The sequence below is a fragment of the Macaca nemestrina genome, chromosome 6 (assembly GCF_043159975.1).
Source record: "Macaca nemestrina isolate mMacNem1 chromosome 6, mMacNem.hap1, whole genome shotgun sequence".
Lineage (NCBI taxonomy): Eukaryota > Metazoa > Chordata > Mammalia > Primates > Cercopithecidae > Macaca > Macaca nemestrina.
The window spans coordinates 175669665-175693745 of NC_092130.1; the positions used below are offsets into that span (position 1 = coordinate 175669665).

Here is a 24081-nt window from a genome sequence, read left to right on the forward strand (position 1 = left end):
AGACACGTCGCTGTCCCCTGGAGGCTATAGTTTACACTAGGCTCGCTCGTGGTGCCGTACATTCTGTGGGTTTGGACAGATAGATAGTGACCTGGATCCACCATGAGGGTATCATGGAGGGTAGTTCCCAAATCCCTTGCACTTTGCCCACTCACCCCTCCCTCACCACTCACATCGGGCAACCACAGACCTTTCTCCTGTCTCCATAGTTTTGCCTTTTCCAGAAGGTTATATATTGGAATCATAGATGTAGCCTTTTCAGACTGGCTTCTGTCACTTAGTAACAGGCATTTAAGATTCTTATCTTTTCATGACTTCCTAGCTCACTTCTTTTGAGTATGAGCTGAATAACATCCCATTGTCTGAACGTACCGCAGTTATCCACTCATCTACTGAAGGACATACTACCAAGGCTGATTCTCACTAACCTTGAACAAACCCAGATTTGTCTTTCACTCTCCAAGTCCTTAAACAGCATGCAGGTCTCTGCCCTTCAGCGCCCTCCTGTTCCTGCCCCTCCGTGGCTGCAGCCACACTGACCTCCATCCCCCCATCTTCTTCCAGCAGCCTAGAAATGACCCCCACCTTGTAGGCAGCAGAGGCCTTTAAGTCTCAGCTCGAGTGGGCTTTCTCAGCAAGGCCTTCCCCAACTACCCAAAGGGAAGTCTTCCTCAGCTTCTCAAGTACCTTCTTTGTTCCCTTCACCACACCCTTCACAATTCACTTGAATATGCGAAGTCAAGTACTGTATTCACATACTTGATTCCCGCTTGCTGTTTTCATGCATCTCTCCCTGTGCCATGACTCTGTGCAGGCAGGTAGAGACCTTGTCTGTCTTATACATACTGCACTCCGTGACGGTCACGTGATTCCTCACACCCAGAAGCTGCCAATAAATAATTGTGTAATGTGGAGTGAGTCTAAGCTATCATGGACAAAGGCAGTTGGCATGGCCAGGAGACTGCATTTTCAATAGGGATTGTTGATGAAAAGGATGAGAAAGACTCATGTAGTACAATGCACACATCATTATTTTATAATATAAAATATTAGCAAAATCTGTACAAGCTGCAAATGTATACAGTTGCATATTTCTGACATAATGAAAAAAGAACTCTCTCCATTAGATTTTCATATAAAGTATACTCATTTTTATTTGTTACCGTATTTTATCATACCTAAGATATATTCTAATTTCAGAGTTGCTAAACTATTTAAATTTTTAAAAAGACACCATTGATTGTAAGACTCATGTTGATCCAGAGCTGTTGTTCCATTGATCCAGCCTGTGTAACAAACCACCCAACACTCAGAGGTGTGAAATAACCACTATTCATTCTGCTCTTGGATTGTGTAAGTCAGAAATTTGAACAGGACACAACAGGGTAGGTTTGTTTCTGCTCCACGATGTCTGGGACCTCGGCCAGAGGACATGAGATTCTGGAGGTGACTCCAACAGCTGGGGGCTAGACTAACCTGGAAGATTTTTTATTTACCTGGAGCTCTCTACTGTGTGGTTTTTGGCTTCTCAAAGCCATGGAAGCTGGGCTGTGAGAGGTATCACTCCAAAAGGAGGTGTCTTAATCTGTCCAAGCTACTATAATGAAAATACCATAGACTTGGGGGCTTAAATAACAGTAATTTATTTATCACAGTTCTGGAAATTGAAGTTCAAAACCAAGAAGCCAGCAGATCAGTGTCTGTTGAAGGCCCTCTTCCTGGTTTGCAGATGGCCATCTTCTGGTTGTGTCCTCACAAGGTGAAGAGCAGAGAGAGAGCTCTGTGAGGTCACTAATCCCATCATGAAGGCCCCTTCCTCATGGTCAAGTCACCTCCCAAAGGCCCCTCCTCTTATCACCTTGGGGTGAGGACTTCAACAAATGAGTTCCGGAGGACAAAAACAGGCAGATTTCTGACCTATCCTTGGAAGTGATGCAGCGCCACTTAGGCCATCTCTGTTGGATACTAGTGAGTCTCTAAGTCCAGCCCAGATTTGAGGTTGGGGCAAGGAAGTCAGCCCAGTTCATGATAAAGGTGAGGAGAGGGGCAAAGTCATTCCATTCATACATGGAATGGGAAGTAGTTTTGCAGCCATTCTTGGGCGATTCAATCTGCCACAAATGTTAAAATGTGAAATAATGGTAGCATGAAATTGATTAAATAGGAGTTTTACACAATGGCTATTTCAAGTGTGTGCGTGTGCATGAACACATGCGTTTATGTATAATTATTTATTTATAATATATTTGAAACCTACTGTGGCAGATGCATTGACTGTGCACCAAATAAATGTGCATGTGCTTCACCACATCTCCCAGGCCCCTGCCAGGTACTCTGGGCCATGAAACCATTTATGGCCAGTAGGACATGAGCAAAAGTGACTATGTTAATTTCAAGTTGATGCACTTGAGAGCTGTTGCAGATAACTCCAGGTCTCTTTCTTTCTGCTGCAGCTATTTTTTCCACATGTGCACCTACAGATTAGCAGATTCCAATTCAACAGGTGACCCCCAGACACTCTTTCCACCTCATCATCTCACTGTTTTACCCAGTGAATGCTGTGGAAGCAGGACATCAAGTCTCGTGATATTAAACCAGTGCAATTTGAGGATTTATTTGTTACCACAGCAGAGGATCATGTGATTATAATAGTAATAAATACTGTGCAAAGGTGATGAAGTCCTGCTGAAATAAAAACCCAAAACATATGGCGTTGATTCAATGATAGAGTATGGCAAGAGGACTGATTTCAGAAGCTAAAACAATGCAGATCCATATTGTAAAATGGCAAAGCAGTACTGTGTACAGGTTATTTCTGGGATTCAGAAAGGTGTTGCAATAAAGACAGATGGGCAGAAAGCACCGGCCAGTCTGCAAGCACAGATGAGCGAGAACAGAGACAGCCCAGAATGTGGAGCCCTTGCAGTGTTAGACAACCTGATTATTTCTAGACCCTAAATAACACATGGATGTTAAAATACGTGGAATGATGAAAATCCAATAAAACCTCAAAGCAGCCAGCACTAAGGAAAGAGAGATTTATGAGAATGATAAAGAAATAGAGCACACCTGAGAACCATGTCTTGCCAAAAATCTCCTCCTTGACCAAACTTTAGTCAGACTCCTCTGAGACCCCTTGTCCTGAGTCTGCTGAGTCAAGTTTTAGCAAGAATCCAGCTAGGCCAAGTTAGCACAAATGCCCTTACCCTTAATATCTAATCAATGTTCTCTTCCCCCACACTGGTATCTCATCAGTTCCTCTTAGTAATTTCTATCCACTGACCCCCTCACTCTGATACCGGGCTATAAATCCTAAGCTGTCCTTGCTGTATTCAAACTTGAGTTCAACCACTCTCCTCTACTGCAATAGTCTTGACCCTATTGCAATTGTTTTGAATAAAGTTATTCTTTTCTGTTACACTCTGTCTGATGCAGTTTTCTATGGCAGCCTAGAAAGGAATTGTGTAAACTTTATTTACAGAAAACAGACAAATAGTCTTAAGTTTTCACAGGAATTTTGTTGCCACATGAATTGTGAACTAGCTCTTTTAAGCAACCAGATCTCATGTGAACTAACTGAGAGATAACTCGTTTATCACCAAAGGAATGATGCTAAACCATTCATGAGGGATCTACCCCCATGATCAAATCACCTCCCACCAGGCTCCATCTCCAATCCTGTGAATCACATTTCAAAATGAGTTTTGAGGAGGACAACATCTAAGCCACATTGTTCCACTCCTGGCTCCACAAATCTCATGTTGTTCTTCTCACATTTCAAAATATAATCACCTCTTAGCAATAGTCTCCCAAAGTCTTAACTCACTCCAGTATTAACTCAAAAGTCCCAAGTCCCAAGTCTCATCTGGAGATGAGTTCTCTCCACCTATGAGCCACTGAGACCAAAAACAAGTTATTTACTCCCAAGACACAATGGTGGTATAGGTATTAGGTATACATTCCCATTCCAAAAGAAAGAAATTAGCCCAAAGAATGGGGCAGTAAGCCCCACACAAATATTAAACCCGGCAAGGGAGCCATTAAATCTTAAAGCTCCAAAGCAAACTCCTTTGATTCCATGTCTTGCATCCAGGGCATGCAAGTCCAAGGGGTGGACCCCCAAGGCCTTGTGCAGCTTTGCCCCTGTGGCTTTGCAGGATGTAGCCTTGTGGCTGTTTTCATGGTTTTGAGTTCAGTGCTTGCAACTTTTACAGGCAGAGGGCGCAAGCAGATGGTGAATCTACCATCCTGGGGTCTGGAGGGTGTTGGCCCCCTTCCCACAGCTCCATTAGGCAGTGCCCTGGTGGGGACTCTGTGTAGGCCTCCAACCTCACATTTCTCCTCTGCACTGCCTTAGTAAAATTTCTCTGTGGAGGCTCCACCCCTGTGGCAGACTTCTGCCTGGGCATCTAGTCTTTTCCATACATCTTTGGAAATCTAGATGAAAGCCACCAAGGCCCTCCTTCACTCTTGCATTATGTGTACCTGAACACTTAATACCATGTAGAAGCCATGAAGGCTTATGCCTTGCACCTCAGGAGCTGTATCCTGAGCTGTACCTGGGTCCCTTTGAGCAAAGGCCAAAGCCTGAGCAGCCTGGATGCAGGAAACAGTGTCCCAAGTCTGCACTCTGGGCCTGGATCCTGAAACCATTCTTTCCTCCTAGGCCTCTAGGACTATGATGGGAGAGACTCTCTCAAAGACTCATCTCTAGCAAGTGGTTGTTCCATAGCCTACTGGGATTCTTTCTCTACCACAGGGCCTGGGTGCAAATTTTCCAAACTTTTATGTTTTACTTCCCTTTTAAATATAAATACCAACTTTAAGTCATTTCTTTGCAGGAGCAGCCTTCTGATAGTAGGCTGTTAGAAGCAAGCAGACTATATCTTTAACACTTTTCTGCTTAGAAAGTTCTCTGGCCAAATCCCCTAGGTCATCACTTTTAAGTTCAAACTTCCACAGATCCCTAGGATATGGAAACAGTGCAGCCAAGCTCTTTTCTAGGCATAACTAGGGTAACCTTTACTCCAGTTCCCAATAACTTCCTCATTTCTATCTAAGACCTTGTTAGCCTGGGCTTCACCATCTATGTTTCTATCAGCATTTTGATGATGACCATTTAACCAGTCTCTAAGAAGTTTCAAACTTTCCCTCATTCTGTCTTCTTCTGAGCCCTCCAAAGTCTTCTAACCTCTGCCCATTACCCAGTTCTAGATCTGCTTCCACATCTTCAGGTATCTTTATAGCAATGCCCCACCCCTCAGTATTAATATTCTCTAGTAGGCCCTTTTTATATTGTTATTAAAAAATAACTGAGACTGGATTCCAAGATGGCTGAATAGGAACATTTCGAGTCTACAGCTCCCAGCATGAGTGACACAGAAGACGGGTTATATCTGCATTTCCAACTGAGGTACTGGGATCATCTCATAGGGGGTTTGTCAGACAGTGGGGAGAGGGCAGTGGGTGCAGCCCACCAAGGGTGAGCTGAAGCAGGGCAAGGCATCGCCTCATCCAGGAAACACAAGGGGTCAGGGAATTCCCATTCCTAGCCAAGGGAAGCAGTGATGGACGGCACCTGGAAAATTGGGTCACTCCCACCCTAATACTATACTTTTCCAATGGTCTTAGCAAACAGCACACCAGGAGATTATATCCCACACCTGGCTCAGAGGGTCCCATGCCCACAGAGCCTCACTCACTGCCAGCACAGCAGTCTGAGATTGAACTGCATGGCGGTAGCGAGGCTGGGGGAGGGATGCCTGCCATTTCTGAGGCTTGAGTAGGTAAACAAAGTGGGTGGGAGCTCAAACTGGGTGGAGGCCACCGCAGCTCAAGGAGGCCTGCCTGCCTCTGTAGACTCCACCTCTGGGGGCAGGCATAGCCAAACAAAAGGCAGCAGAAACCTCTGCAGACTTAAATGTCCCTGTCCAACAGTTTTGACGAGAGTAGTGGTTCTCCCAGCACAGAGTTTGAGATCTGAGAACAGATAGACTGCCTCCTCAAGTGGGTCCCTGATCCCCAAGTAGCCAAACTGGGAGGCACCCTCCAGTAGGGGCAGACTGACACCTCACACAGCCAGGTACCCCTCTGATATGAAGCTTCCAGAGGAACAATCAGACAGCAACATTTGCTGTTCAGCAATATTCGCTGCTCTGCAGCCTCTGATGCTGATACCCAGGAAAATGGGGTCTGGAGTGGACCTCCAGCAAACTCCAACAGACCTGCAGCTGAGGGTCCTGACTGTTAGAAGGAAAACTAACAAACAGAAAGGACATCCACACCAAAACCCCATCTGTATGTCACCATCATCAAAGAACAAAGGTAGATAAAACCACAAAGATGGGGAAAAAACAGAGCAGAGAAGCTGAAAATTCTAAAAATCAGAGTGCCTCTCCCCCTCCAAAGGAACACAGCTCCTCACCAGCAACCGAACAAAGCTGGATGGAGAACGACTTTGACAAGTTGAGAGAAGAAGGCTTCAGATGATGAAACTTCTCCGAGCTAAAGGAGGAAGTTCGAACCCATCGCAAAGAAGCTAAAAACCTTGAAAAAAGATTAGACAAATGGCTAACTAGAATAACCAGTGTAGAGAAGTCTTTAAATGACCTAATGGAGCTGAAAACCATGGCACAAGAACTACATCACAAATGCACAAGCTTCAGTAGCCGATTCGATTAACTGGAAGAAAGGGTATCAGTGATTGAAGATCAAATGAATGAAATGAAGCAAGAAGCGAAGTTTAGAGAAAAAAGAGTAAAAAGAAACAAACAAAGCCTCCAAGAAATATAGGACTACGTGGAAAGACCAAATCTACATCTGATTGGTGTATCTGAAACTGACGGGGAGAATGGAACCAAGTTGGAAAACACTCTGCAGGACATTATCCAGGAGAACTTCCCCAACCTAGAAAGGGAGGCCAACATTCAAATTCAGGAAATACAGAGAATGCCACAAAGATACTCCTCGAGAAGAGTAACTCAAAGACACATAATTGTCAGATTCACCAAAGTTGAAATGAAGGAAAAAATGTTAAGGGCAGCCAGAGAGAAAGGTCGAGATACCCACAAAGGGAAGACCATAAGACTAACAGTGGATCTCTCAGCAGAAACTCTATAGGCCAGAAGATACTGGGCCAAAATTCAATATTCTTAAAGAATTTTCAACCCAGAATTTCATATCCAGCCAAACTAAGCTTCATAAGTGAAGGAGAAATAAAATCCTTTACAGACAAGCAAATGCTGAGAGATTTTGTCACCACCAGGACTGCCCTACAAGAGCTCCTGAAGGAAGCACTAAACATGGAAAGTAACAACCGATATCAGCCACTGCAAAAACATGCCAAATTGTAAAGACCATCAATGCTAGGAAGAAACTGCCTCAACTAATGAACAAAATAACCAGTTGACATCATGATGACAGGATCAAATTCAAACATAACAATATTAACCTTAAATGTAAATGGGGTAAATGCTCCAATTAAAAGACACAGACTGGCAAATTGGATAAAGGGTCAAGACCTATCAGTGTGCTGTATTCAGGAGATCCATCTCACGTGCTCAAAACAAAGGGATGGAGGAAGATCTACCAAGCAAATGGAAAACAAAAAAAGGCAGGGGTCTCAATCCTAGTCTCTGATAAAACAGACTTTAAACCATCAAAGATCAAAAGAGACAAAGAAGGCCATTACATAATGGTAAAGGGATCAATTCAACAAGAAAAACTAACTATCCTAAATATATATGCACCCAATACAGGAGCACCCAGATTCATAAAGCCAGTCCTTAGAGACCTACAAAGAGACTTAGACTCCCACACAATAATAATGGGAGATTTTAACACCCCACTGTCAACATCAGACAGATCAACAAGAAAGAAAGTTAACAAGGATATCCAGGAATTGAACTCAGCTCTGCACCAAGCAGACCTAATAGACATCTACAGAACTCTCCACCCCAAATCAACAGAATATACATTCTTCTCAGCACCATATCACATTTATTCCAAAATTGACCACATAGTTGGAAGTAAAACACTCCTCAGCAAATGTAAAAGAACAGAAATTACAACAAACTGTCTCTCAGACCACAGTGCAATCAATCTAGAACTCAGGATTAAGAAACTCACTCAGAACCGCTCAACTACATGGAAACTGAACAACTTGCTCCTGAACAACTACTGGGTACATTACAAAATGAAGGCAGAAATAAAGATGTTCTTTGAAACCAATGAGAACAAAGACACAACATACCAGAAACTCTTGGACACATTTAAAGCAGTGTGTAGAGGGAAATTTATAGCACTAAATGCCCACAACAGAAAGCAGGAAAGATCTAAAATGGACACCCTAACATCACAATTAAAAGAACTAGAGAAGCAAGAGCAAACACATTCAAAAGCTAGCAGAAGGCAAGAAATAACTTTGATCAGAGCAGAATTCAAGGAGATGGAGGCACAAAAAACCCTTTAAAAAATCAATGAATCCAGGAGCTGGGTTTTTGAAAAGATCAACAAAATTGATAGACCACTAGCAAGACTAATAAAGAAGAAAAGAGAGAAGAATCAAATAGATGCAATAAAAAATGATAAAGGGGATATCACCACTGACCCCACAGAAATACAAACTACCACCAGAGAATACTGTAAACACCTTTATTCAAATAAACTAGAAAATCTAGAAGAAATGGATAAATTCCTGGACACATGCACCCTACCAAGACTAAACCAGGAAGAAGTCAAACCCCATGCAATCATTGCCTGTGAAGCCTCAGTCTAAGAGCAATGAGAAGCCTAAATCAAATGCTCATTGAAGGTCTCAATACATTGCTGACAAGTGTTTCTGCAAGGGGGCTAAGGAGGTCAGCAGGGCAGGGGGAGCATAGCCTGCCAAGTCTTATGGGTGGGGTGACCATTTGTCCCAGTTGGAAAGGAAAGGTCCTGATTATGCCTGTTTCTCTGGATTCCCATTTGACTTAATATTTGTCTCAGATTTTCTTCATTTTTAGCAAAGTACCTTTTTTTGCCAGTTGCACCAAAAAAAGGCAAAATGAGTTCAGTAGTGCTCTTTTTCATAGTTCCAGCTAAGGGCATGATCCTGTCTAACAGCACATAAGTTTGGCATGACCTTGCTTACAAGGACAGCTTGCAGGGCATGTGCTGATAAAAATGCTTAGACAAAAGCAGCTATAAGTAGCTAAGTCCTTTTCTCTCAAGTAATAAGGGGAACATTTTAAAATCACCTGCCCTTGCCATCTATTGATTTACTAGCAAATTTTGTCACAATACTTGCTGAAGCCTGCAAGATACATTGTATCATCATGCTATAATCAGCAAAGTTAGTGGCAAATGTGGAAAAGCATAGGCTTGGAATGCAGGAAATAGAGGCAGAATAGTATGACTCAGAGCATCTGAATGCGTTTGCTACTGCAGCTCCCAAATACATAATTTTTAAAAAATTAGAATTTTTATTTATTTGACATCTTTTCATTAAACACATTCAGCAGCAATGAACTAATAAATGAAAGTGCATGTTTAATGAAAAATTATTTCTATTTTTCCAGAATGGCGATGATAAATGTGTAACATGTACAAGATATCGATCAATCTTTACTATCCATCCACCAAGCACATACAGGACTTTGTGACATCACAGAGCTCATCCAAGTCAAAAGACACGCACCTTGTATGGAAATATCAGTGATTTTTACTGCAATGATGGCTGAAGATGACAATATAACACAAGTCGCTGCAGAAGGTAAAGCTGCTTTCTATTTTGAGTAGCTTAACTTTGAATGAAATGACTATTTTTATTTTCGTTTTTTGTTTTTTGTTTTTTTTGAGACAGAGTTTTGTTCTTGTTTCCCAGGCTGGATTGCAATGGCGCAATCTCGGCTTACCACAACCTCCGCCTCCCAGGTTCAAGCAATTCTCTTGCCCTAGCCTCCCCAGTAGCTGGGATTACAGGCATGTGCCACCATGCCTGGCTAATTTTTTGTATTTTTAGTAGAGACGGTGTTTCTTCACGTTGGTCAGGCTGGTCTCGAACTCCCAACCTCAGATGATCTGCCTGCCTCGGCCCCCTAAAGTGCTGGGATTACAGGTGTGAGCCACCGTGCCTGGTCGAAATAACTATTTTCTAAATTACAGTTGCCTATTTTCAATTTCAAGGTTTCTTGTGCATGTACAAAAAGTGAATAGCTATTAATAAATGGCTTCATAACAGAAAATCTTTGCAAACAGATGATGCAGCTCTACATCATTGGTTGCTTCCAATAGAAAACCAGATCATTATAATAGTTGAATAATTTATGTAATTAATGGAGCCAAAGAAAATTGCTTGGAAGCTTATTTTAATGAAGGTGGAAAACCAGTTTTGTTAATTTCACTATTGTTAATTGTATATTCAGCTAAAAATTCAACATGGAACATGTAATTATTTGTTTTGTGTAATGATGTGAACACAAATTTCGGTGAAACAAAATATCATGGCAAAAGTAATATTCTTGCTGAATTAAAAATCTATGAATCGGAATCTTACTTGGAATTGGCTGTGGCCCTTCCACAATTCTTGGTTACATTTAAACCAGCTGAGGTATTCCACTAGTCAAAATAGAAACTTTATTATTTTATGTACAAATTTTTAACATGTGCCCAGGCATGGAATAATCAAACCACAGTTTTTTGGCTGAAAATGATGTTAAATGTAAAAAAGTGTTGATACAACAAACAGTGCTGGGACAATTAAATATTCATAGAGATAAAAATAAACTTTAACCTCTACATTATACTGTATAAAAAAGTTAACTCAAGACAGCTTGTAGACTTGAATGGAAACTGAAACCATAAAGCTTCTAGAACAAAATATGCACTTTCATCTTCAACATAAATCTTAGAACACTAAATAAAGCACTACCCACCCCCCGCCCCTCAAAAAAAGCAAAATGATAAATTGAACTTCAGCAAAACTATAAACTCATGCTCTTCAGAAGACATAGCTAAGAAAACAAGAAGGCAAGAGAAGGCAGGGGAAAATATTCACAATATGTATATCTGACAAAGAATATGTATCCAAGGATGAAAATCCAATAAAACGAATAGCAAAAACAATCTAATCTTAAAAAGAGGCAAAAGATTTGAAGGACAACTCACAAAAGAAAGTATATGCTAGCCGATAAACCACAGAAAAGAGCTCAACAATCATGGCTTAGCAGGAAGACGCATGTTAGAATCACAATGAAATACCACTTTACACCCACTGCAATGGCTGCCATTAACATGACTGGCAACACCAAGTGTCGTCAAGAATTTGGAGCAACTGGATCTCTCATACTTTGCTGGTGGGAATGCAAAATACAGGACAGTCACTTTGAAAAAGTGATTGACCGTTTCTTAGAAGGTTAAGTATACTTTCACCATCAACTTAGCAACCTCATTCTGAGGCACATATCTGAAAGAAATAAAAGGATACAACCAGCAATGACTTGTAAAATAATATTGATAGCAGTTTCATTCATTACAGCCAAAATACTGGAACCCCTCCAATGTCTACCAACAGGAGATTGGATAGAACATTACGCTAAGCAAACAAAGCCAGACATCAAAGAACACATACTTAGGATTTCTTATTTCATTTGTAAGAAGTTCAAAAACAGGAAAAACTAATTTATGGTGATAGAAATCAGAACAGCAGCTGTCTCTGGAGGTGGAGGCAGGACTAGCTAGAGACTAACACAGGGAACTTTGTGAGAAGAGGGAAATACTCTGTCTGATTGGGCTGTGGGTTACACAGGTGTCTCTATATTTGCCAGATCTCATCAAATACATGCTTATGACTTGTACAATTTGATTTAACTCCTAACTCAACAAGAAGGCAAAAATAGATCAATTTAATAGATGAGGTGTACTAGTTTTCTGGTTTTCTATTTTTGGTGTAATAAATTTTCACAAATTTAATGGCTTGAAACAAAACAAATGTATTCTCTTACAGTTCCAGAGGTCAGAAGTCCAAAATGGGCATTCCTGGCTAAAAATCAAGGTGATGTCAGGGCTGCCTTCCTTTCTGGAGGCTTTAGAAGAGCACGCATTTTCTTATTTTTCTAGCTTGTAGACACTGCCTGTACTTCCTGGCTCCCGGCGTTCTTCTTATCTTCAAAGCCAGTCGCAGCCAGTTGAGTCTTTTTCATAAGGCATTACAGCAACTCTGACTCTCCCTCCGTCTTCCGTCTTTAAAGACCTTTGTGATTACACTGGTCCCCGCAGATAATCCTGGATGATCTCCCTCTTAAAGTCAGCTGATTAGCAATTTCATCGCTACCTTAATTCCTCTTTCCACATAACGTAACATATTCACAGGTTCCAGAGATTAGGACATGGACATCCTTGGGGACATTATTCTGCCCACCATGTGGGGATTGAGGTCAAATAGGGGAACGCCATCATGGGAGTTTTGACCACAAGGGGCATACGCTGGAAAGGAACTCAAAAATACACTAAATCTTTAAGTTGTGTTTATATGGGTATGTTACCTTTAAAAATTAATTACGATTAAGTTGCATAGATTAAATGTATGCACTTTAAGTACAACATATGTCAATAATAATTTTTCAAAACAAAAGTAAGTGCCTGTGATCACTATGTTTATAAATCAATGAGTGTCCTGAGAAAAGATTGAATGTTTTGAAGTCCTCTGAATAATATTGAAAAACTCTAAATTCAAATATGCGACAAGGCAGGACAAGAAAACCTCAGCTTCGGAAACTTTTGGCAAATTTCAGTTATCCAGAACAAAGCTAGCAAATAGATAATATAGACAAATAGATAATGAAATTTGTCCCTAAGCAGCTATTAGGGAACTAAACAAATTAAAAGATGAGCGCGTATATGGAGCTTAGAATATAATTTTGAAGTTTTATGTCTCAGCTTTTGTGAAGAATTTTAGTGGAATTTTACCTTTTAATTACGTAAGTATATATTTGGCATGAGAATAGGGTAAATTGAGGAGACCATGATTTTCAAAATCAAAATTTCCGTCTCCTCAGAAAGTTCCCTTTGTTGCTCTCTAGCTTGTCCTGCTTCCGCCTCCAGAGACAGCCACTGTTCTGATTTCTATCACCATAAATTAGCTTTGCCTGATACTGAACTTTGCACAAATGAAATAATAAATCACAAGCACGTATTCTTTGATGTCTAGCTTTGTTTGCTTAGCATAATGTTTTATCCAATCTCCTGTTGGTGGACACTGGAGGGGTTCCAGGTTTTGGCTATAATGAATAAAACTGCTATAAATATTATTTTACAAGTCATTTCTAGTTGTATCCTTTTATTTCTTTCAGATATGTGCCTCAGAATGAGGTTGCTAAGCTGATGGTGCGAGTATACTTAACCTTCTAGGAAACCATCAATTACTTTTTCAAAGTGACTGTCCTATATTTTGCATTCCCACCAGCAAACTGTGAGAGATTCAGTTCATAAGTAGATAATTTATTTAATAAATTTTATCTTACAAAAATATTTATCATAGATGGATACTCTGAATGGAGGTTAAAAGTCAGAAAGTGTGAAGAGATTTGGCCTAAAACATGTATGTATTTCAATATAAAAATTAGAATTGAGGGGTTCCTTCTTTAGGAATTTAAGAATCAGCACCTGTTAAGAATATTCTCTCCGTTAAAAATGCTATGATTGTACAGAAGAATAAACTAAAGACATCAGTAACTTCAAATTTGTTAGCCATGAAATTCAACTTTGTAGAATATTACAGCTAATTTTGGAAAATATTATAAAAAAATAAGACCTTATTAAAAATATACTCTATGGGCCAGGCACGATGGCTCATGCCTGTAATCCCAGCACTTTGGGAGACCAAGGCGGGCGGATGACCCAGGAGTTTGAGACCAGCCTGACCAACATGGAGAAACCATGTCTCTACTAAAAATACAAAATTAGCCAGGCGGGGTGGCACATGCCTGTAATCCCAGCTACTCGGGAAGCTGAGGTGGGAGTATTGCTTGAACCCAGGAGGCGGAGGTTGCAGTGAGCCAAGATCATGCCATTCCACTCCTGCCTGGGCAATAAAAACGAAACTCTATCTCAAAAAAAAAAAAAAAAAAACTCTATGGAAAAACACCAGTGATCTAATAATAGATATAAATACGCTAAATACCTGATAAAGTTTATAAACATGTAGCCAAAATGACCATTCTGCTTATTTTAATATTCAGATTATTAATGTGAAGATTAGATGTTTCTTTAATGTATACGTTATTTTCATGTTTTAGACCATCCTTTAATCAGTTTTATTGAACTATTTTAGAGGTCTACCAATGTAATAAAATTAACTTGTCATTCAGCAAATAAACATTTCAAAAACTGTATAAGATGAAATAATTTTTGGTCTCTCTTGTACTTCCTAAACCGTCCTAACATGACTGGCAAATCTGATGGTCAGACCACGTATCAGCCACATGAAGGAGGCTACTCTTTGTCCCTAAGAACAAAGTTAAAGCAACGGAGGATTCCAAGAAGGGATTACATGATCAAACTAGCATTTGGCAAATATCACTCAAGCTACATTTTAGAAAGAGATAAGGACCAGATTTTTTGAGATGTAGACTCCACGCTGAAAGTAGGGTGAGTCCTGTGAGGCCCATTTATTGTTGCAGGCTGGATTCCCAGGGAGCTGGTTCTGAGATAAAGACTAGCACATAAACAATTTCTTAGCTAGTGCTCCTGCAATCACAAATCATAGGAGGGAGTGGGCTGAGAAAGAAACTGGGCTATGCTGCAGTGTCTGTAGAAGTCCCAGCCCACCTGTGGGGAGTCCTGAAGCTGCGGTGAGCCTTCAGCATTTTTCCAAGTTGGCACATTTATCAGTCCTTGAATACAGGTCACAGCATGAAGGGCATGACCTCCCTCGGTTGAGGCAGTCTCCAGGGAGGCTGGCAGCTGGGCACTCTATCCCAGCAACATTCCCAACACCTGAGGAAGGAGGTGCTTCATTCCTGAAAGTGGCTCTGGGCAATGCATCACAACATCCACCTGTCCTGTGCTGGGTCTTGTGCTGGGCATACACTTGCCTACAGATGGGCAAGTGTGTGCCAAGCCTAAGACCAGGTTCTAATGCAGGGGACATTGTTTCTCATTTACATACAGGCACCACATCAACTAGAGGCAAACCTATTTCTATTCAAGAAGAAAGTAGTAGAAACAATGACTGCACTGCCTTCCCAGTGTAGCCATGCTTCCTAGCTTCTAGATCTGGGAGGGCACCCAGATAAGAGCCTCCTAGGAGGAGCTAACAGCACCTAGGACTTGCATGGGTATGGCTAGGCTAGGAGCACTGTCAGGAATGTAGCTCACCCCAAGAAGACAGGAAGGTCTTCAGTCTGCCTGTGTCTCTCTGAGCTCTGCCTTCCTTGGTCCTGGAGACTTTACAGACATTGGACGGGAAGTAAAAACTGGGGACCCACGCAGGTGCACAACACAACCACCTCCTTGGGTGGATGTTAGCCAAGAGCAAAGTAATGCCAACTAATTAAGACTACCAACCAATGCTAGCAAGATAGTGGTCAATAATAACTTCTAGCTCTTCATAACGCACCTGCCTCTTGAATAATAAAAATGTTTGGTAGGTTACAATTCAGAAAATTCATTTTGTAATCACATTGGAAACCAGCAATTTACCAAAATGCTATTTAACAAAATGCTGTGCACATTAGAAAAGAAAAGAAGAAAAATGATGAATTATCCTCACAAAAGGAACCAACCAAATTCCCACAATAGCCTTCACTGTAAAAGCTTCTCTCTGCTTTGTGTGCTTCCTCTGCTGATTCATCTTGTTCTCAAGGTCTGTTCTTTCAGTACGTTTTGGTGTGAAAGAAAAAAAAAGCCCAATTTTCTAAGGCGAAGATAATAATTTGGTAAATACCATTTTCCAAAATTCAGTACTATAAATCCTATTTATCAGTCACAAGCAATCAAAAACATTTTCAAGGAGTTCTACTCCCAACTCTAAAACTGTGTCTAGTTTTTACTTACAGATCGTTTATTTTTAGACCAAAATTTTGCCAATCATCATAAAGAGTGATTCTGGATCAGAGTCTAAGGAAGAGTTTTATATCAAGAAAGGCAGTCAGGAAAGCAATTGGTAAACTAAAATCTAGGGAATATAGGGCATTAGTGTTCCTCTCTCAATTAACAGTAATGATGGTGGTAAGACAGCTGTCTGCCATGGTGTAAGGGCAGAGAACAACATGTAAACAAGTCCAAGAGCGTGACATTGCACATACACGGTGTTCCGTAAATGTTCAACTACGTCCACTTAAGTGCATTGGCAGGAACTGAATGGAAAAGGCTCAGCTCTCAAGATCTCTGCCTAAGAAGCTCTGGCCCAGCCAAAACAGAGGGGTAAATTGAAACGCTCTCATTTGCCTGTGAGAGCAAATTAAGGAGTCTCCTGAACCAGTAAACTGGACTGTCAGGGCTGAGTTTCCTGGTTTAAAGTGAGAGCAATCCCCTACTGCTTTTGTGCCCAAAATAAGGCCAAGAACTGCTGCTCTGCCAGTCTTGGGTGCAGGTGGTGACAACACCAAGGGGAGCCCAGCTGTGGCCACAGGCCCTGGGGGACATGAACTCTGAAATGAGCAGAATGGAAGCCACAAGATCTGGAGTTGCAGGAGCCTTGCCTTGGACTTAGTGTATGACCTTAGGCTCCTACTCAGACTCTCCTGAACCTCAGGTGGAAGCTGTGTCCATGTGCCTCCAGTGTCACTGAGGACTGAAGAATGAATAGATAGAAGGCACACAGCCAACACTTGGCAATTAGAAGCTCTCAGTAACTCTTAATTCCTGTCTCTTCTCTCTCCTTGGTTATAAAATCTATCTAGATAGCACCTTTTCCATCATGGATACCTTCCTATCTTCCTTGTTTATTTCCTGTCTCTACACTTGCTCTCAAGTCACCCAGAGAAGCATCAACCCTTCACAATCCAGTCACATCTTCTGTAGGTCACATTTCTCACACAAGCTCTCTCTGAACAAAAGGAAGTTTCTTACGTAGTCCAGTGAGAGCACCATGCTTCTCCATCTGCTCAAACTCCGTCAGTAAAAGCCCACACTGAAAGATAACTCAAGGAAAAGTTGGAGGTCTGGAAAACTTAGTAACAGGTTCACTTGCTTAAATAAAATCCAACACAATTAAATTTCAAGCTGCTTAAGTAATTAGGATACCCTTTGGAATATGCAATAAGGGATTTGGTATATATATGCATATATCAAATTTATATATAAATAATAATTGTCTAAATCTCATTGAATTAATTTAGTGAACCAGGGATTATCACTCTGTGAGCAATCATCCAGTCCATTGCTTTGCCTTAGAGTGAAAAGACGTCGAAGTTCTTCAGTGTTGCAAGAATTGAACATGAGACACTGTGCTTACAAATAATTCATTCTTACCCAGAACTTTATGCCATGCAGCCCATCTGCACACTGTTCCTGGCTTAGCCCACAGCTGCTTTCAAGAGCAGGTCATTGGGTCCACCTCAGTATGTGGAGGATGAAAAAGAGACTCTACTTCCAGCTACCGTTACACGGCTGGATGTCCCACCCAGTCAGGGCTGCCCTGGAGGGGACCCACGTCCTCCAGGAGGTGGCTGGATCCAGAAATGGATATGATTTATTTTAAGAGACACCCCTAAGTGAGATGCTTTGTCTTCCTCCTCCAGCCTGAAAAGAAAAATAAATATTTACCTTATTTGTGAAGCACACCCTGCCATGCCAATCCCTTACAACTGGATTCGAAGACATAGACCGAGCTAGACCACTAGTCCGGTCATATCCCTGAGATGCCACGAATACACACAGCAGAGAGAAAAAGTAGCCCATGCCACGTGCCAGGTGAAGCTTCCTCCTGCATTCTGTAGGAATGCATGATGGGAAGGCTCACTTGCAGCCCATGCCATGTGCCAGGGGAAACCTCCTCCTGCCTCCTGAAGGAATGCGTATTGGGAAGGCTCACTGCAGCCTGGGCCTCTGGTAGGAATGCGTGTTGGGAAGGCTCACCCGCAGCCCAGGCCATGTGCCAGGCGAAGCCTCCTCCTGCCTCCTGTAGGAAAGTGTGTTGGCAAGGCTCACCTGTAGCCTGAGCCTCCGGTAGGAATGCGTGTTGGGAAGGCTCACCCGCAGCCCAGGCCATGTGCAGGGGAAGCCTTCTCCTGCCTCTGGTAGGAATGCGTGTTGGGAAGACTCACCCACAGCCTGGGTCTCCACCTGCCAGCAGCAGCTTCCTCCCTTCTGCTATGGCAGCAACTCCCTGAAAAGGTGGGCCTGGGCCACCAAAGTCAGGTTCATGGAACCCCCAGCGTAGAAGTGAGATGGTCCGACTAAAGGGGGCCAGGTGCTCCCAAAATGCCAGTCCTTTCTTTTTGTGCTGTGTTCACAAAAAGAGAGAGTAAACTTCAAAAATACCCTTCCCTCCATAACAGGGTGCAAAATCAATTTTTTTTTTTTTTTGCCATGGCAGCACTTTTAGAGAAATGGGTGGGAGTTCTGGGAAGAAAGCAGTGTGTCTGCAGGATAGAGGCTTCCAGAAGATTGTGTGTGATTCCTGGAGCTAGGTGGTTTCCCAAAACACAAACAGCAATGTAACCTCATACCCGTGGAAACAATGTGTGTCCAATATCACACAGAAACGCAGCTCACTGTAAAGGCTACTCAAACCAATACAAAGGAAGCATGTGGGCTTCTGTCAGGAAATCTAAATGGTGATGTTAGCAAGTGAGTCCAGCAGTCAGTGACCACCATAATGAGGTGAGGGGGGCATAAGCGAGACAATGAACTGTGCCTTGTTACTCATCCAGTGCTCCGCTGGCCAGCGATGGGAGGGTGTCATAGAAATCACTACTCAAGTGTCCTAACTGCAGTAGACTCTATTCTCCTATGCAGAATGTTTTCAAACATGTGAATAGCACCTCTTTCTTAAGGGAAAAATGTGTCTCAGGAAACAGAGCACATTTCAAGGACCACTGATCACATTGCCACTCCAGCCACCGCCGTGAGTCATGCAGATTCCCAGGTGGTGTGGGGGTTCATGACCCTTCCTGCATGGAAGAGATCAAGCAGAGCCTCTGAGGGCAGTGATAGAAAAGAGGATGGCCAGTATTAGGATTGCAGTGATGCAACTGCTTACATGGCAAAGAAAATCTTTGGCACCACTGTGAATAGATCTATGTGGAAAATCACTACAATACATGGACACATTGAGTGTAGCATGAATTAACAGCTTCCCTTTGAAATTAATATCGTGGATACCCAGGAGAGTGGCCCGCTGGAAGCAAAAGTGAAGGAAAACCCTCTTGGCTCACTTCTTAGTGCCCTCAGCTGCCTTCTTGTTTAAAATGCTTGCTCCTCATCCTTTGAAGTTAATTTCATAATGGGCCTCAGAAAACAACATGAAACACGTCTTTTAATTAGTGAATGACTGCATGATTGTGTGCATACATGGCTACAAGTATGAATGATTATGTTTTTCATTTTAAAAATGAAAGAGTAGACCCATTGTTCATAATTGGAAGCTCCTTTTCAAAACTAGAACTAGTCATGAATATTTGTCTCTTTGTTCTTGGTTTTAAAAATAGCTTTAGTTCTTATTACAAAATAGTATATGTGCATTGCATAAATTTTTGCACAAGCAGACAAGATAATGAAGATGAGTTGAAGATATTACAACTCAGGGAGACTACTGTTTAATACCATTGCCTTTCTCATCTGTGTTACATTCACTTGTTTCTTTTCATTTTACCAATATTAAATTCCTTTTTATCTGCTATTTGGTAGACCTTATTACTTAGCATAAAACAAACATGATATTCATATAATTAAATACTCTTCCAGTGAAAAAAATTTAACTGAAGGCATTTGATTAAAATACATATAAAATCAGCCTATGAGAGTTACAAAAGTAGTTTCTGGAACAATGAGTATCATTATGGGTAAGTCAACTTGGACAAGTAAAAAATATTTAATTAATTTTGAAAGGCAAAGGCAGCTGGATCACCTGAGGTCAGGAGTTTGAGATCAGCCTGGTCAACATGGTGAAACCTCGTCCCTACTAAAAATACAAAAATTAAATGGATGTGGTGGCACACACTTGTAATCCCAGCTACCCAGGAGGCTGAGGCAGGAGAATCACTTGAACCCAGGAGGTGGAGATTACAGTGAGCCAAGATTGTACCACTGCACTCCATGCTGGGTGACAGAATGAGACTCCATCTCAAAAAAAATAAAATTTATTAATTAGTTCTAGGTGCTTCGATTCTATTAACTCAGACTAGGAAGCTAAAATTGGAGAATATTTTCTACTTTGCAGTAACACATACACATATGCCAATTTTATTTCCAAGCAATGACATCTTCTAGAACATAAACTTTGTGTGGAAGGGAATTTGTTTGCTGCTATATAGGAATAATTCTCAAACACAGTAGGTGCTCAGTTAAAACTTGTAAATGGACTCATTGATTGTAAAGTTGTGGACTTGGTCAGTAATTAATCAACGATCACATGTTTCAATGACAGGAAATGCAAATAAGCTAATAAGCAGATCCAGTTCTGTGTATTTTTTGAGGACTCTGAATATTTTGGGCTTCTAAATTGCCATCGAACCATCAACTCTATGTCTATACCATCCACTCTCAAGTCCAGCATCCCTATTGCTGTGTGTGGTTGTAATTCATTCACTCATATTGCTGTGTAGTATTCTGTGGTGTGAGTATGCCAGGTATGTTGATCCATTCTGCTTAAGGTGCACTGTTTCCAGGTATAGAGTATTGTAATAGTGTACATATCCTACATAGTGTTGAGGGTGGGTGCGGTCAGAGTAGATCCTGATGAACAGATTTGCAAAGTGGTGCAAATTTGCATTCCTACCCTGAGTGTGACAGAAAGCCAGTCTTCACACATTTCTGTCGAACTTGATACTGCTTTGTCTTTTAAAATTTTAGCATCATAAAATTTATTTTCCCCTTTTCGTTTAAAAAAGAAATAACTTAATCAGATTGCATTGTCTTAAACACATAGATGAGTTTGGGAACTGATATGGTTAGGCTTTGTGTCCCCGCCCAAATCTCATCTTGAATTGTAATCCCCATAATCCCCATGTGTCAAGGGCAGGACTAGCTGGAGATAATTTAATCATGGGGGCCGTTTCCCCCATGCTGCTCTCATGGCAGTGAGTGAGTTCTCACAAGATCTGATGGCTTTATATGCACCTGACATTTCACCTGCTTGCACTCACTCTGTACTGCAGCCCTGTTAAGACAATGCCTGGTTCTCCTTAGCCTTCTGCTATGATTATAAGTTTCCTGAGGCCTCCCAAGCCATGTGGAACTGTTAGTCAGTTAAGCTTTTTTCCTTTACAAATTACCCAGTCTCGGGTATTTCTTCATAGTGGTGTGAGAACAGACTAATACAGGGACTATCGGCACCTTTATATCTCATCCATCCATGAAGATGGCATATGATGTTTATTTAGTTCTTCTTTAGTTTCACTAAGTAAAGATTTACAAATATCAGTGTACACACCTGACACTTCCTTTGTACTTTCTTCAACTCTGATGGTTATGTTCCTTGTCAGCAGAATATAGTTCAATCTTATTTTTAAATTTTTACTTGTTTATTTTTTTTGAGACAGGGTGTCACTCTATCACCCAGGCTGGAGTGCAGTGGCACAATCACAGCTCACTACAGCCTCAACTCACTTGAGCCTTGAGCTGAAACACTGCTCCCACCTCAGCATCCCCAGTAGCTGGAAATACTATGCCAGGTTATTTTTGTATTTTTTGTAGAGATAGGCTCTCACCATTTTGTCCAGGCTAGTCTCAAACTCCTGGGCTCAAGTGATCCACCCACCTTGGCCTCCAAAAGTGCTGGGATTACAGGCATGAGCCACCGTGCCTGGCCAATTGAGTTTTTCATTTAGTCTGACAAGTCAAGTATTTTAATTGGAGTATTTAGTGCATATATATTTAAAGGAATGACTGATATATTTGATTTTATGTTCTATCATCTTACTGTTTTAATATTTGAACAATGTATTTTATGTTTCCTGTTCTCTCCTTTATTGTCTGCTTCTGAATGAATCAAATGCTTTAAATTTTTTCTTTTTTTCTTTCTATTTGATTACCAGTTGTACACTCTTTTAGTGACCACTGCAGAGTTTGTAACATGCATCCTTGATTTATTATACTTTTACCACCACCCCACAGTGCTAGAGGCTTAACTCTTTCACCCTCTTCCTGTTGGTATTGCCATCTTGCATTTAATTCAACATATATTAAATTCTATAATATAATTACTATTACTATTATTTTATTCAGTCAAAATTGATTTATTCTTGTCCAAATATTTACCTTTTCATGTGCTCATTTATTTCTACATTTGCATCATTATAATTTTAATCATTATCCTTCTGCTTGAAAAACTCTTTTAATATTTTTAGTGCATGTTGTTGATGATAAATTCGTCTAGTTTTTGTTTGTCTTAAAATATCATCACTTTACCTTCCTTTTTCCTAATATTTTATTATGAAAGTGTTCCAACCTGCAAGAAAGTTGAAAAAAAATGTTAAAACAAACACTTGTATGCATATTATTAGCTTCAACTATAAACATTGATTTGGATTTTATCACATATGTAAATTTCCATGCATACATCTCACTATCAAGCCATCTTATTTTTGACACATTTTAGAGTAAATTTTAGACATCAGTACATTTGCTTCTAAATACTTTATCATTACCTCAGCACCATTTATTGAAGGGGGAGTCCTTTCCTTAGTCACAGAAGTCCTCCATGCTAAGATTAAGGGTTAAGATCAAGGGTTGTATCCTCTGGTCCAGGCATTGGGTTGACTGCCTCATTCACTCACTGAGCAAGCATTGATTACATCCAGCCACAGCCAGAATCCAGCAGAACAAGGTGCCTGCTTTCAAGATTCTTCCAGACCAGCTGTGGAGACAGACAAGACCATGCACAATCACAGGGCAGAGCATGAGGGGTGGCTAAGACCAGGTACTCTTTTAAGTCAGCCGAGCCAGAGAGTGGGTGTTGCCGTAGGGGGTCCCCTAGCCAGGCTTCCTGCAGAGCTGGTATGGAATGAGACCACCACTTCTCCTGTTGTCCTTCCCAGCTTTTCCCCCACCTCCCCTTTTCCCTAGTTTATAAGACAGGAGAAAAGAGAGAAAGCAAAACGTTGGAAAGAAACAGAAGTAAGATAAATAGCTAGACGACCTTGGCGCCACCACCTGGCCCTGGTGGTTAAAATAATACTAATAATATTAACCCCTGACCAAAACTACTGGTGTTATCTGTAAGTTCCAGACATTGTATGGAAAACACTGTAAAACTTTTTGTTCTGTTAGCTGATGGATGTAGCCCCCAGGCACGTTCCTCACACTTTCTTGATCTGTCATGACCTTTTCACCTGGACCCCTTAGAGCTGTAAGCCCTTAGAAAGGCTAGGAATTTCTTTTTCAGAGAGCTCGGCTCTAACAAGCAAGTCTGCCGATGATCCTGGCCAAATAAAAAACCTCCTCCTTCTATAATCCGGTGTGTGAGGAGTTTTGTTTGCAGCTCGTCCTGCTACACTGGGACTCCGGAGTTCTAAAGAACGGTTTTGAGTGAACGGACAGAGGACAGGATGGAGGCGGTGCCAGGGGAATGAGAACGGCTGAGCTCACATGTTCCATGAGCAGGAACCAGAAGTGGCACAATATGATCACGTGGTCAGAGTCAATGACGCGTGAGGGAGAGAGGCCCCGTGACCCTACCAGTTAACTCTCACAACCGTTGCTCCACAAGAATACTGAAAACATGGCGGCTGAGTCACCTCCTGAAGCCTCACAGCTGGTACATGACAGAGGGAAGCTGGGGTAGCCTGTGACAGTGACTCAGAGGCTCCTTCTGTGACCCGCAGGACAGTGGCCATGGATGATCCTGGCTGAAACTTTTGAGAAAAGATCATTCCCTACCAGAGAAAGTCAGGGAAGTGGGGACTTTTGCCTTCATCAACAAGATTCTTTTATCCC

At 41.4% G+C, this 24081-nt stretch overlaps 2 long non-coding RNA genes across 3 annotated transcripts in view; one reads left to right on the forward strand and one right to left on the reverse strand.

Moving 5' to 3' along the window:
- The first annotated feature begins 1827 nt into the window (after positions 1 to 1827).
- Positions 1828 to 24081, forward strand: part of LOC139363930 (uncharacterized) — a 49311-nt gene continuing 27057 nt past the window's right edge. The window contains exons 1-2 of the long non-coding RNA XR_011625173.1: positions 1828 to 2034; positions 9561 to 9754. This is a non-coding gene — a long non-coding RNA (uncharacterized lncRNA). The remainder of the gene's footprint in view (positions 2035 to 9560; positions 9755 to 24081) is intronic.
- Positions 16877 to 23830, reverse strand: LOC139363929 (uncharacterized). Of its 2 annotated transcripts, XR_011625172.1 has the most exons (4): positions 23478 to 23825; positions 22794 to 23002; positions 22405 to 22594; positions 16877 to 17724 (listed from the first exon to the last, which is right to left on the reverse strand). It is a non-coding gene; the product is annotated as an uncharacterized lncRNA (long non-coding RNA). The 2 variants fall into 2 exon arrangements; XR_011625171.1 differs by having other exon boundaries at positions 22794 to 23830.